The following is a 14,776-nucleotide window of genomic DNA, read 5'->3' as shown; positions in this document are numbered from 1 at the left end:
TACCAATGTATGGCTTGTTCAAACACTTCCTCTTTATTTTTGTTTAGAAACCTGAAAAACCTTTCTTCTGTTTTCTAGTTTCTAGCAATGGTATCTTTTAGACAGGTATTTTAAGAATAATAGGTCTATTTGTTCTTCATATATAACACTCAGAATAGAATTACTTTGCAGAATCCATTGCTGTTTTGAAGATACTGTGCCTGAAAGTTACAAACCACGTAATAAATCTAAGCGGGTTCTGAGCTTTTATAACTTAGGTGCTCACCACATCTCCCAGTGCTCTTGTTAATCTGCCAACATCTTGTGATGGTTAAGAAGTTAGAGAGAAAATTTTGAACAACACAAAATTGTCAGAATAACGTATTCTTCCAAAAATATATGCATGGGTAATACTAAACAAAAACTATTAGGTTTACATCTGTAATTGAGAATGTTGCCCACAATGCCTAGGTGGCTCAGTTGATTAAGGGTCTACCTCCTGATTTCAGCTCAGGTCATGATCTCAGGGTCTTAAGATTAAGCCCCACATTGGGCTCTGCACTTAAGATTCTCTCTCTCTCTTTCCCTATAACCCTGCCTTATGCTCTCTTTCTCTTAAAAAAAAAAAAAGTTGCTAACAAAAATTGAGATTAATTAATATTTTGAAATTGTGCTTTTGGGGCACCTGGGTGGCTCAGTCAGTTATGCATCTGCCTTTGGCTCAGGTCATGATCCCATGGTCCTGGGATGGAGCCCCATGTCAGGCTCCCTCTTCACTGGAGAGCCTGTTTCTCCCTCTCCCTCTGCCTGCCACTCTGCCTACTTGTGCTATCTCTCTGTCAAATAACTAAATAAAATCTTCAAAGAAAAAAAAAAAAGAAACTGTGTTTATATATTCAGTACTTCCTATAAAACAGTTTGTCATTTTAGTATGATAGTTTTTATATTAATTATAAATCAATACCCTTTATAATTTATATTAATCATTAATTTGCTTTATAATTTATATCAATAATTGAATGGTTATACTGATATATGTATTATATTAATAAAATTAACATATAATTACTATAAATTAGAATAACATGATATATAATATTAAATATGTATATCAATATGTTAAATTATTTTAACTTTGGAGACTTTTCTTTTGAAATTTGGTTACTCTAGGGCACCAAAAACAATTATTAGATATTCAAATATAATTTTTGAAAATTGCTGAAACGTTTTATATATACATTATACAAATATACTATTTATATGTAAATCCATATACATACTTTTCTTTGTATATTTATATTTACGAAATTATGTATACATAAGTTAAAAATTTTTTTTATTTGAATGCAGTTGACACACAAAATGACATTACCTGGTCTACAATATATTGATTCAACTTTGCTATACATTATGTTATGTTCATAAGTGTAGCTACTATTTGTCACTGTACAATGTTATTATATCATTGACTATATTCCCATGGTGTCCCTTTTATTCCCATGACTTATTCATTCATAACTGTTTTTATAAATATATAAAACATACATGTATGCATTCATTTGTAAAATAAAACCATGAACACAAAAATGTGTGTTGTGTATAGATATATATTTATATACATTCATTGCAAATTAAAATATGGGCACAAAACCAGTTTATATAGCTGTAAAGCATGGTCATAAAATATTGATACCAAATAAAAATAATTATTTTAGACCCCTATCCAGCTGGAATAAAAACAACTACTTTCTATGTAATCAAAACCATGCTTCCTAGAAAATCAATTCTAAGTACAATTTGAGCCTGAAATCCATGGAGTAAGCTCGAATGTCAAACTTTATATAACTATAATAATATAAGCACTATTAATAAAAAATCACAAGTAATAAAAAAATTCTTAAGTAATATGAAATTATAGATACATTTAATAATGAATAGGTAAACCCAAAGTGAAAAGCTTGATGTATGTCTTTTTAGTTTTGTGTAAGTAGGTTATATACTTTATTTCCTTATAGGTGGCACCCAAAGGAATATGTCCCCTTTTCAATTCTGTATTACTATAATTTTATTAATATTATGTTAATATATATAGTAAAAATAATTTCTCTATAATTCTGAAGAAATCATAAATTCTATAGGACTCCAGTTAGCAGAAAACAGATTTAAAAAACCCTGACAACCTTGAAATCTTTTCACAAAGAAAAAGGCTTAAACAAATAGACTTCAAATTCTAGTTCTCTCCAACATTCCAGGTGAAATGATCAAAGGCTTAGATCATGTGTGGCAGGATAATATTTATATGTTTTCTGTAGATATACCCTTCTCCTTTCATATCCAGAAAGTAGCTGGGATTTGGCTTTTTTTGGCACAGATTTTGGGTGACCAGATAAAAGTTAAAAGTGCATCTTCTCCTTTTGTGTAATTTTAAGCTTAGCAAAGAGGATTCCTAGGATATTGAGGGAAATGGAGGGGAAAGGAGAATTTAGAAGCAACTAGAAGGGAAGGACTGCAGTTGAAAAGGGGGCTGACTAATCTATGTCCTTGAGAAACCGTAGTACCCAGGAAGAAGGCAAGACCTAAAGGGAACACAGTATCAAACACATGTCTAGAGCTTGCTGTGTGCGAGACACTTTTAGAGAACTTCACCTGCATTTATTCATTTAATCCTCACAAAAATATTCTGAGATCACATAATAGAATTTACACTTTAAAGATGAAAAAACTGAGGCAAAAAGAAGTTATATAACATACAATGTGGGCACAACTACTAGTAGAGGCACTATTTGACTTGTAACTGGCTCCACTGTCTGCATTCATCCAGTGGACTTTTTCACGGCTAATGGGTGTATGGATGCATAGTATCTTGTTGGCAAAGCCCTCACTATTACAGCACACAACAAAGTCCAGGAAGAGCTTGTCTCTCTAAAGGTGAAATTTGGATGCATGGTAATCATGAAAATATAAGAATTTCTGAGATTAAATTTTCTACCAGCCTGGTAGAATGGGGGCTTAGAGGCATAATTAAGTTAATTCAAAACAAAAGTTTTTAAAATGTCAATATTCCACATACTTTCTGACGGATAATAATATGTAAGAAACTTTGAGGACTTAGGCAAGGAAAGAAAAAATACAGAAACAATTAGACCAGGTCATAAGTCAAGAATACACCATTCACCAGTTCAAGACAACTATTGCCCTCAAGTATGTGAAGCAGATTCCAACAGATATGCACTCTTATTTTAGAATGTCTGGGATTGGGAATGAGAAGTCACTGGAAAAGATGGGAGGTACAAATCTTGACACAACTGCAGCCTTGGGGAAGGTCACAGATGCCTGAAACGATCCCGTGTTGGCATATATTGCTCCTTGCTTATAGTTAAGGCGGCTGGACTTGTGAGGCAAAGAGGTTTGGGTTTTTGTTTGTTTCTCTAATAAGTAGGGTTAAATGAGCCTCTGAGAGAATAGAAGCAAGGTCCTAACCAAATTCTACCGATACAATCAAAATGAAGACAGAACAATGCCATGCTTTCTGCTATGATTGCCTAGCTCCTTAAGTTAAGACTCTTCAGGTTAGAGGGTCTCTGAACTGGAAAAGAAAATCAGAGTGAATATAAACATTTTGCTTCCCATTTCTTTTGGGTATAACTGATTAAAACCAAAATAAACCCAATATGTAAGATGACCTTTCTGAAATTTCAATGAAGCATTAAGTGCAGAGATGTAGCAAGATTAAAAAAAAACAAAAACAAAACAAAACAAAAAAACCACTGAAACTAAAAGTAGGCAACTACAGGGAGCCAAAAGAATGGAGAACCAGGAAAAAACAAACAAAAATCATCACCTGTATCTTAGATGGGAAAAACACCAACACCTTTTGTTGAAGAGGCTAGGGAGGTTAGGAAGTGGCTTTAACAGAAATCTGTCTTCTCACAATTCTGGATAACTAGAAGTCAAAGATCAAGGTGTTTACTAGGTTATTTCTTCTGAGGACTTTCTCCTTGTTCATGGTCATCGTCACCCTCTCTCTTCACATAGTCTTCCTCTGTATTGGTCCATTTCTGGCTTTTAAGTCTTTGAAAAATGGCCTGGAATTTCTTCTGCATCTGATTGTTCTCCCCTCCCCATCAATTTCATAGCTCTTGGAAGTCCAAGGGTTTCCCAAGGATCTATGCTAATACTAAGGAGACTACATTCTCCTGTGTCTTACATTATTTACTGGCCCTAACAATCGGCCTTAACATAAAACATGACAGTCCTTCCATTTTTCAAACAAACAGACAAAAATTAATCAAATTGATTAATCAAACATCTATATGGTGAAAATGTGCTAGAGTCCCACCAGAAAGCCATGATGAGTGTCTCAGAATTATCCATAACCTCCTTGATTCTCTCCACTGCGCCTCTCACAAATTACAATTCAGCAATCATTCCTGTTTCCTGAGTGTTCCCTTAGCTTCTCACACATAAGGCAAAATATTTTTCGAAAGAGTTTTCTCTCTAAGAGGAATTCTTGTGCCAGCTGTTCACAGAAACAAATGTTTCACCTCAGATGAAAAATATGATAATGGATGTAAAACCTGTAATGGAGGGAGTGTACAGAATATTGGATATTATAGAAACCCACATGAGTAAATTAAATGTCAATTTTAAGAAATGTCTCACAAAATACATAAGAAAAAAGAAAAAGAGAATATAAATTATGAGAGCAAGGAAGGCACATGGAATATACCCTAAAATACAATTTGCAGTACAGACTGAAGTCAAGAACAAAATGAAAATCAATGGTCAGGAAGTGATAGTAAAAATTAAAAAAAAAAAAACAAGATTAATAAATCACCCCAGTCTTAATTAAAAAAAAAAAAAAAGAAGTAGTAAAATGAATTTTTCTGGGGTAAACGAACACTTGAATCTGGAGATCAAGATAGCCTGAAATCTACCATGTAACATAAATACAGAGAGCATCTCAACTTTATACTATCCCTGTAGGAAGTCTTGAATGTCATGGATAAAGAAAACAAATAAAATTTTCTAAGTATTTTTGGAAGGACAAACACATATCCAATTCACACTGAACCATATACATATATAAGTACATACATACATATTGATGGCAGAGTTTTCTTCTGCATCAGAAAGCTATAAGACAATTGAATCTACACAATTTGGGGAAGAGGGACACACACACACACACACACACACACACACTTATTTATCTTTCAATCTATAATACATAAGTTGTGGCATCAAAAGTACATCATTAGAAATATAAGAATTTCAAAATGTGATGTAACCTAAAAAACCAAAATAACAGCAACCAAGAAACCAAACTGCTAAAGATGTAATCCAGATGACTTAGAAATTAATCACTTAAAACCTTGATAACAAAATTAAAAGGAATAAGCAAAGACTTCTTTCTCCTAAAAAGTGAAGAAATTCTCTACTCTTTCTACTAACTACAGTAAAAAACACTGGAGAGAAGAAGGCAGACTGGCAAGGAACCTTGGCATCCAGGAAATAACAATGCTGAAGTCTGTGGGTTTTCTTTTATCTTTATATATTGCAGACTTGGTGTTACAAAAGCTAGTAACTTGTAAACGTCAATGGGCACAGACAATAAAAGCCCTAACAAAAGTTTGCTCCTGTTTGGTTTTAAAAGGCTTATAAAAGGGACAGTCTAGCAAGATTTAAAACAAACAAACAAAAACTTAGAAAACAGCTACTTTATCCAAACAGCACAGAAAAAAATGTGGCCCCACCTTTACTCACACCAACAAATGTCTAGACTTCCACTCTCCGGTAGTTATAAAAATTTGCCTTTCCTCTTTCCACATATCCTCGTGAAAGTGACATTGTCTTTAAACCCTGCATGGTACCACCCTGATGCACCACCATGATACCCAGGGAAGATAGGGTAATCCAGAACTCCAAATACTTGCTTGAGATCGTCTAACTTGTGTGTGTGTGTGTGTGTGTGTGTGTGTGTGTATACATACATATAAATATATATATAAATATTTTGTTAATTTTTTTGAGAGATTGAGAGCAGGGTGGGTGAGAGAGGGTGACAGGGAGAAGCAGACTCCCCACTGAGCAAGGAGCCTGACATGGAACTCGATCCCAGGACCCTGAGATCATGATCTGAGCCACAGGCAGATGCTCAACTAACTAAGCCACCCAGATGCTCTGAGATCATCTGACTTTTAGGTGAATAACCAAAATGCTTCATTGTGGGAGCAGGCAAAATTGGTTCTAAGCAGATGCAGCAGATCCATATGGCTCTCCACAGGAAGGCTGTGGGGCCGATGGGCAAGAACACCATGATAGACAAGGCCATCTGAAGGCATCTGGAGAACCAGCCTGCTCTGGAGAAAACTATTGCCTCATATCAGGAGGAATGTGGGCTTTATGTTCACCGAGGAGGACCTCACTGAAATCAGGGACATGCTGCTGGCCAATAAGGTCCCAGCTGTCACCTGTGCTGGTGCCAAAGCTCCATGTAAAGTATTTGTGTCAGCTCAGAACACTGGTCTGGGGCTCAAGAAGACCTCCTTCTTCCAGGCTTTAGGTATCCCCACTAAAATCTCCAGGGGTACCATTGAAATCCTGAGTGATGTGCAAACATTTAACACGTAGACAAAGTGGGAGCCAGTGAAGTCATAGTGCTTGCCATGCTGAACACCTCCACCTTCTCCTTTGGGATAATCATCCAGTAGGTGTTTGACGATGGCAGCATCTACAGCCCTGAAGTCCTTGACATCACAGAGGAAACTGCATTCTTGCTTCATGGAAAATATCCCCAAGGTTGCCAGTGTATGTCTGCAGACAGGTTACCTAACTATTGCATCAGTGCCTCATTCTGCCATCATATCAGCAGGTCCAGGCTCTGTCTGTGGCAACTGACTGCACCTTCCTACTGCTGAAAAGGTCAAGACTTTCTTGGCTGATCCATCTGCATTTGTGGCTGCTATTCCTGTGGCCACCACCACCAGTGCCACCCCTGCTGCTGCAGCCCCAACCAAGGCTGAAGCAAAGGAAGAGTCCGAGGAGTCAGACAAGGATAAGGGACTTGGTCTCTTTCACCAATCACCGAAAAGCAACCGATCTTCCTCAGGCCCCTGTTCCGCAGGAGGCCTGCTTCTCCTTCTCCCACTCCCCCTGTTTGTGTTCCCTCTCTCTCTGTCTCTCTGTCAAATAAATAAATAAAGTCTTAAAAAAAAAAGAGTAAAAGTTGTTAGAGATGTTCTGTTTCTTGGGATGACTGTTCAGTGTGTCAGTGATCAGTGATCATTGTATTACACAAGTAAGTAAAAGATTTAAAATAAAGAAATATCTTAGTTCTTTAAAAAAAGAAAAAGAATTCATGGAGGCCAAAAGGAAGTAGATTTTTTTGTTCTTTTTGTTTTTTTGGGTTTTTTTGTTTTGTTTTGTTTTGTTTTTGTCAAGAGAGAGAGAGCACAAACAGAGGAAGCATTAGGCAGAGAAAGAAGCAGGCTCCCCGCTAAGCAAGGAGCCCAATGGAGACTAGATCCCAGGATCCTGGGATCATGACCTGAGCCAAAGGCAGGCACTTAACCAAGTGAGCCACCCAGGCATCCCAGAAGTAGTACATTTTAAAGTGTTGAAATAAAAGAACTTTATACCCAAGAATATACACCCAAGAATAATAGACTTCAAGAATAAAGGAATTCAAGACAGTCTCAGATGATGGAAAATAAAACAAAATAGACAAAAGAGCAGAAAAAAAAATGAATAAGAATTGTTCCCAGATGATTTACTCTGAAAGGATGACTTAAGGAAGTTATCTAAACATCAAAAAGGAAAGACAAAAACAACAGCAACAACAACAACAAAAAAACAGAAAGCAAAATTATGGGTAAATACAATAGACTTCCCTTCTCCTATTAAGTTTTCTAAATTATACCTGATGTTTGAGGCAAAATTTATAAAATTATCTACTTTAGCTCTCAGTGAATATATAGGAAATATTTAACATAATTATAACTGAGGTAAGGTGGAAAGATGTAAGGGTAGGAAAATTTTGCATACTTTACTCAAACTAGTCAAATGTTGATACCAGTAGACTGTTATAAGTTATGTAGATACAATATATAATGTAAAGCAAATAAAAAATTCTTAAGAGATACACTTATAGACATCACAGATAAAATGGAATTCTAAACAATGTTCAAGTAACCTCTAGGAAGAGAAGAAAAAGAAAACACAGAAATAAAAAACAAAGAGAATGAATGGAAAACAAAAAATAAAATGATAGTCATAAGCTCTTAACATATCAGTAATTGCATTATATGTAACTAATCTGATTACAATTAAAAATAAATATTGGAAGGGTATATTTAAAAATATGATGCAACTGTATGTTATTTATAAGAAAGTCACTTAAAATACAGGTTTCCCTCACTATCTATAAATGGAGTGTTCTTATGAAAACTTTCATAAGCCACAACATGGCATAAAGTGAAAAAGCAATTATCATTAGTTTATATACAAAAATTTTTCTAGCATTCCCAGACTCCCAAAATAACCTCTCTCAGGCTTTTCTGACTCCTAAGGACACATTGCTAATGGATGCACAAAATAAATCAAGATTAAAAAAACAGATGCTCATAGACTTAGTTCAGAGCTAGGGAGGCTTGATGCTGAGATGCTGAGCATAGTTGCTAGGGAAGGAGCTTGGTGCTACAACTCTCGCTGCGACTGGTTGGCACGATCTCTGTAACGACTCACAACAAAAGAAACACTGAATGTTATTTTTGCCTTTTTTCATAAAAGTGAAAATCCTCTTAGGATTTCTTTAGGTTAATGGAAACAGGTACTAATGTAGATTTTTTTTCATAAAAGTGGAGTGGCATAATGCAAACATGCAAACAGTGGGGAATACCTGTATAATGACATATGGAAGTTGAAAGTCAAAGTATTTATAAAGATTATGCAAATAATCAAAGGAAACAGGAGTGGCTGTATTAATACATCAGACAAAGTAGACTTCCCAGCAAAGAAATTTACCAGGAACAGAGTGGGTTATTACATAGTGATAAAGGGGCCAATCTACCAGTAAGATACCAATACTGAATGTGTATACACCAAACAGCAAAGCTGCAAAATACGTGAAGTGAAACAGGTAGACTGAGAGAATAGGCCAAGCCACAATTACAGTTAACCTTCCCACATCCATCTCTCAAGCAGGGATAGACAACTAGACATAAAATTAGCAAAAATATAAAAGAACTCAACATTGTTATTAACCAACAGGATCTAATACACATTTATAAGATATACAACCTAATTACAAATTATATCCACAGAACATTTATCAAAATAGACCATATCTTAACCATAAAACAAATTCAAACTATTAAAGAGGACTTAAACCATACGTAGTATATTCTCTGACCACAATAGCATCAGAGTAGAAAACCAATAAATATTAGAGCAATAATAGGACAATCTCCAAATGCTTGAAACTCTATTTCTAAGTGATACAGATATCAAAGAGGAAATATTAAAGGAAACAGAAAAAGGACAAATTTAACAGAAGGAAAATGAAATTAACATATCGATATATATGGGATACAGCTAAAGTGGTGATAAAGAGAAATGCATATCACTAGATGCCTATATTAGGAAGAAAGAAAAATCTCAAATCAGTAACCTAAGCTTTTGTATCAGGAAACCAGATAAAGAAGAACAAAAATAAGCCCAAAACATGGAGAAGGAAGGACATAATAAACAAAGAAACAAAACTAGCAGAAATTAATGAAGTGAGAAAACAGAGAAACAATGAAGAAAATCTGTATAAAAAAATCTGGTTTTTGGAAAAGATCAGCAAAACTGACAAATCTCTGGTGTAACAGATTAGGAAAAAAAGAGATGGCATCAATGTCATGAATAAATAAGAGATATCTCTATAGCCTCTACTGGTATCAAAGGGATAATAAGAAACAATATAAGTAACTCTACACAAATTAATTTGACAACATAGAGGAAATAGACCAATTCTTGAAAGCACAAATTAGCACTACTCAGCCAACCTGAAATAGATAAATAATGTAAACACCTCCATAACTTTTAAGAAATTAAATTATTTAATAAAATTATGAAAAAAGAAATCTCCAGCCTCAATTGTTTCATTGGAAAAGTATACTAAACATTTTAGAACTAACAATAACAACAACAACAAAAGAACTAATTTTAAACAAGCTCATATAAAAAATAGAAGAGGGAAGACTTTCCAACTCATCTTATGCAGCTAATAATTACTCTAATACAAATCCAGATGACAAAAAGGTAGAAAGAAAAAGAGGAAGAAAGAGAGAAAAGGAGTGAAGGAAGGAAGGAGGGCAGGAAGGAAGGGAGGAAGGAAGGGAGGGAGGGAGGAGGAAGGAGGGAGGAAGTAAAGAAGTAAAGAAGAGAAGAAACAATAGATCAATATTCCTCACATATACAGACAAAAATAATTCCGAATTAAACGTTAGCAAATAGAATTCAGAAAAACACAAGAAATTAGTACATTATAACAAATTAATTTATTCTAGGGATGCCAAACTAGATCAATATTCCAAATCCAAGAAATATAACCTTCCATATTAAAAGGATAAGAAAGAAAAATTTCATGAAAAAATTACATGATCTTATCAGTTGATATAGAAAAAGCACTGTCAAATTTCAACACCCCTTCATGATAATAATTCTTAGAAAACTAGGAAGAGAGAGACTTCTCTAACTTGATAAAAAAAAAAGAGAAAACTATAGATAATCTACAGCTAGTGGTAATAGACTGAATGCTTTTTCCTCTAAGTTTAGGAATAAGACATGTTTATCCAGTCTCACCACTGCTATTCAACATGGAATTAGAAGTTGTAGCTAACAGGATACTGTTAAGCAAAGGAAATAAAGGCACTCAGATTGGAAAATAAGAAATAATTTCTATTTGCAGATGACCTGACTGCCTATGCAGAAAATGTCAAAAATCTACAAAACAGTTCTATAATTTATATGCAAGGTCAGAAATGTCACATAGTACAACATAAACATTTTTAATTTTAGCATTTAAAAAAGTAAACATTTTAAAAAGTCAATTGCATTTTTATATACTAGCAATGAACACATCAAGATCAAAATTAAAAAAACAATACCAGTTCCACACCCTCAAGAAAAAGGTAACACCTACATATACGTCTAATAAAATATGTACGACACATTCCAGTGTTGTAAATTTTAAAATGCTGATGAAACCAAAGAAGATCTCAATACATGAAAACATATAACATGTTCATGAATTAGAAGGCTCAACACAGGAAAGACATCAAGTTTCTGCTAATTGTCATACATATGCAACACAATTCCTATCAAATCCTAGCAAGATATCTCATAGTATATACAAGATTATTCTAAAGCTTATATGGAAAGGCAAAAGAAGTAAAATATCCATAACATTTCTGAAAAATATAATAAAGTGGTAGGAATTGCCAGTCCATGTAATTTGAAGACTTATTATAAGCTATGGTATGAGGACTGTGGTATTGGCAAAGACAAAGACACACAGATCAAAAGAACGGGATAAGAATCCATACACACAGATGTACAGCCAACGGAATTTTTTGACAAAGAGAAAAAAGCCTTTTCAACAAATTGTGCTAGAGCAATATGACACCCAGAGGCAAAAAAATGAATCTTGTCGTAAACCTCACAATTTACACAAAACTTAATTCAAAGTAGACAGTAGATTTAAATAAAAACATTAAACTATAACATTTCTTGAAAATGTAGGAGAAGATCTTTGGGACTTCAGGCTTGGTGAAGAGTTTTTAAACACGACACCAAAAACAGTCCATAAAATAAAATAAAAAAAAGATGAACTGGACTTCTTTCCCTGAAGAAGATACGCGGATAACATTTAAGCATGTAAGAGAAGAGGTTTCATATCAATAACCATTAGGGAAATGCTAATTAAGACCACAATGAGATATCACTACATACTTATTGGAAGAGCTAAAATTAAAAGTAGTGACACCACCAAATGCTGGTGAGACTATAGAGAAATTCAATCCCGGGGTGCTTGATGGTTCAGTCAGTTAAGAGCCCAACTCTTGATTACTGCCTAGATTGTGATCTCAGGCTCTTGAGCCCCACCTTGGCTTGGTGGAGGGGGGCGGTCCATACTCAGAGGGGAGTCTGCTTGGGATTCTCTCTTCCCCTCTCCCTCTGCTCTTTCCTTGCTTGTCCTCTATCTCTCTCTAATATAAATAGATAAATAAATAGATAAATAAACAAGTAAATAAAATATTAAAAAAAGAAAAAACCATGAACAACTCAATCCCTCATATACTGCTGGTAGAAATGTGAAATGGCAGAGTTATTACAAAAAATAGCTAGGCAGTTTCTTAAAAAAATAAAATATACATTACCATAGAACAGATCAATTGCACTTCTGGGCATTTATCCCAGAGAAATAAAACTTATATCCACACAAAAACTTGTACATAATTTTTTATAGCAACTTTCTTTGTAACAGCCCCAAATTGAAAGCAACAAAAATGTTACTTTACTTATCTATGGAAGAACAAAATGTAATATCTACGTATCATGGAATACTATTAATCAGTAAAAAGGAACAAACTACCAATATATGCAGCAACTTGGATCATTCTCAAGGGCACTCTCCTGAGTGGGTAAAAAAAAAAAGCCAGTCTCTAAGGGTCACATACTGTATAAACCCATTTACATAACATTCTTAAAACAAAGTTATAGAAAGGGAGAACTGACTAATGGTTGCCAGGGTTTAATGAACAAGGCAGTAAGGGGTAAGGGATTTGGGTATGGCCATAAAGGGATAGCAGAATGTGAGTCTTGATAGTGATGAAGTAGTTCTGTATGTTTTGTATTGAAGTAGTGGTTTCATGAACACATACTTGTGATGCAATGTCATACAACGATACTCACTTTTTATTGTATTAACAGTTTTTTTTTTTTTTAAGATTTATTTATTTATTTATTTGACAGAGAGAGAGCACAAGCAGGCAGAGAGGCAGGCAGAGAGAGAGGAGGAAGCAGGCTCCCCGCTGAGCAGAGAGCCCGATGCGGGGCTCGATCCCAGGACCCTGAGATCATGACCTGAGCCGAAGGCAGCGTCTTAACCCACTGAGCCACCCAGGCGCCCCGTATTAACAGTTTCTTAGTTTGCTATTGCTGTATAGCCATGTGAGATGTAACCTCTGGGAGAAACTAGGTGAATGACACCTGAAAACTCTCTGTATGGTCTTTGCATCCTGGCTCTTACATTAACTGGCTAGGTAACATTCATTCAATAGCAATTTCTTGAGAGCTAGCTATGTTTCAAGGTTTACATTGATGAAGCAATAATAATCAAATAAAAAAATAATCAAATAAAAAATCAAAATAGAATTGTTCCATCTTGTAAGGGAAACCTAAGAAGGATATAGACAAATGAACAAGCAGTTAAGCAGTGATGCATTCCTTGACAGTAGGTAGGGGGAGAATGGAGGTCAACAGTAAGAGACCAGATCAGAATTAAAAAGTGAGAGCACCAGCATGGAGTCTGCTTCAGAGTCTCTCTCCCTCTCCCTCTGCTCCTCCTGCTCACTCTCTCTCTCTCTCTCTCAAATTAATAAGTAAATAAGTAAATCTAAAAAGTTATAAAAAAAAAAGTGAGAGGATCTTTTCTGAAGTTATAGATGAAGGATGAATAAGAGTGGTCTAGGTGAAGACCCAGGAATGGAGAGAAGTGGATTAAGATTATGAATGTGTTTCAATACACATGGCACAACAATTGCAAGATCAAGAGCAAATAATTTACTCAATGTTGCTATAATCAGGTTACTTTTCGTCCTTTCCATGTAGAACACCTGTATGTTTGATGAACAAAGAGATTCAGCAGAAGAGCCCACATTAAGAGCTTTGTAGGCCAAAATAGACTCATAACTCTACAGTTAAGTATTCGAACTGTATAGTGAAACGCAGAAAGGAAAAGAGGATGTTCTATTTGGTGAAACAAGCAAAAGTTCAGGGTCAGGAGGTTTAAGATGTGAATTAAAGGATCAGCCTAAGGGGCACCTGGGTGGCTCAGTGGGTTAAGCCGCTGCCTTCGGCTCAGGTCATGATCTCAGGGTCCTAGGATCGAGCCCCACGTTGGGCTCTCTGCTCAGCAGGGAGCCTGCTTCCTTCTCTCTCTCTCTGCCTGCCTCTCTGCCTACTTGTGATTTCTCTCTGTCAGATAAATAAATAAAATCTTTAAAAAAAAAAAAAAGATCAGCCTAATAGATCATAGGTTGCCTTTTAGTACCAGGAGAAAATTCTATATGAAACGATTATAAAAGTCTCTATTATATTTTTAACAGAGAACTAATCTTTCTGGAATCTACACAATATTCAGCTTTACAAATTTGTAAGTCACAGCAGATTACAGAGGTAAAGAATATACTTATCTGAAATTTCCTAGAGAAGATGCTGAAGCGATTGAAAACATGAACAAAGCACAAGTGTATATGAGCATCCTCTCCAAATTTCCTACATTAGATTTTCCTTACCACTTGACCTATAAGTGAAAGGATTAAAACTGGGGCATCTTATGGGCTCAGTAGGTACAACATGTGATTCTTGATCTTGGAGTCTTGAGTTCAAGCCCCACAATGGGTATAGAGATAAGTAAGTAAATGAGTAAGTAAGAAATTAAGTAAATAAATAAATAAATAAATAAGAGTGGAACTTTCAAGAAATTGTATTTGTACGTTTGTGTGTATTTGGTTAGTTGAATGGTTGC

The 14,776-nt window shown here is 35.1% G+C and overlaps 1 protein-coding gene and 1 pseudogene across 1 annotated transcript in view; one reads left to right on the top strand and one right to left on the bottom strand.

The window, feature by feature from the left end:
- LRRTM4 (leucine rich repeat transmembrane neuronal 4) overlaps nt 1-14,776 on the bottom strand; it is a 1,027,999-nt gene that overhangs the window by 441,279 nt on the left and 571,944 nt on the right.
- On the top strand, nt 5,870-13,920 carry LOC125108805 (60S acidic ribosomal protein P0-like; annotated as a pseudogene).

The sequence above is a fragment of the Lutra lutra genome, chromosome 9 (genome assembly GCF_902655055.1).
Source record: "Lutra lutra chromosome 9, mLutLut1.2, whole genome shotgun sequence".
Lineage (NCBI taxonomy): Eukaryota > Metazoa > Chordata > Mammalia > Carnivora > Mustelidae > Lutra > Lutra lutra.
Note: the sequence above shows the minus strand (reverse complement) of the source record. Positions and strands in the feature narration are given on the sequence as shown.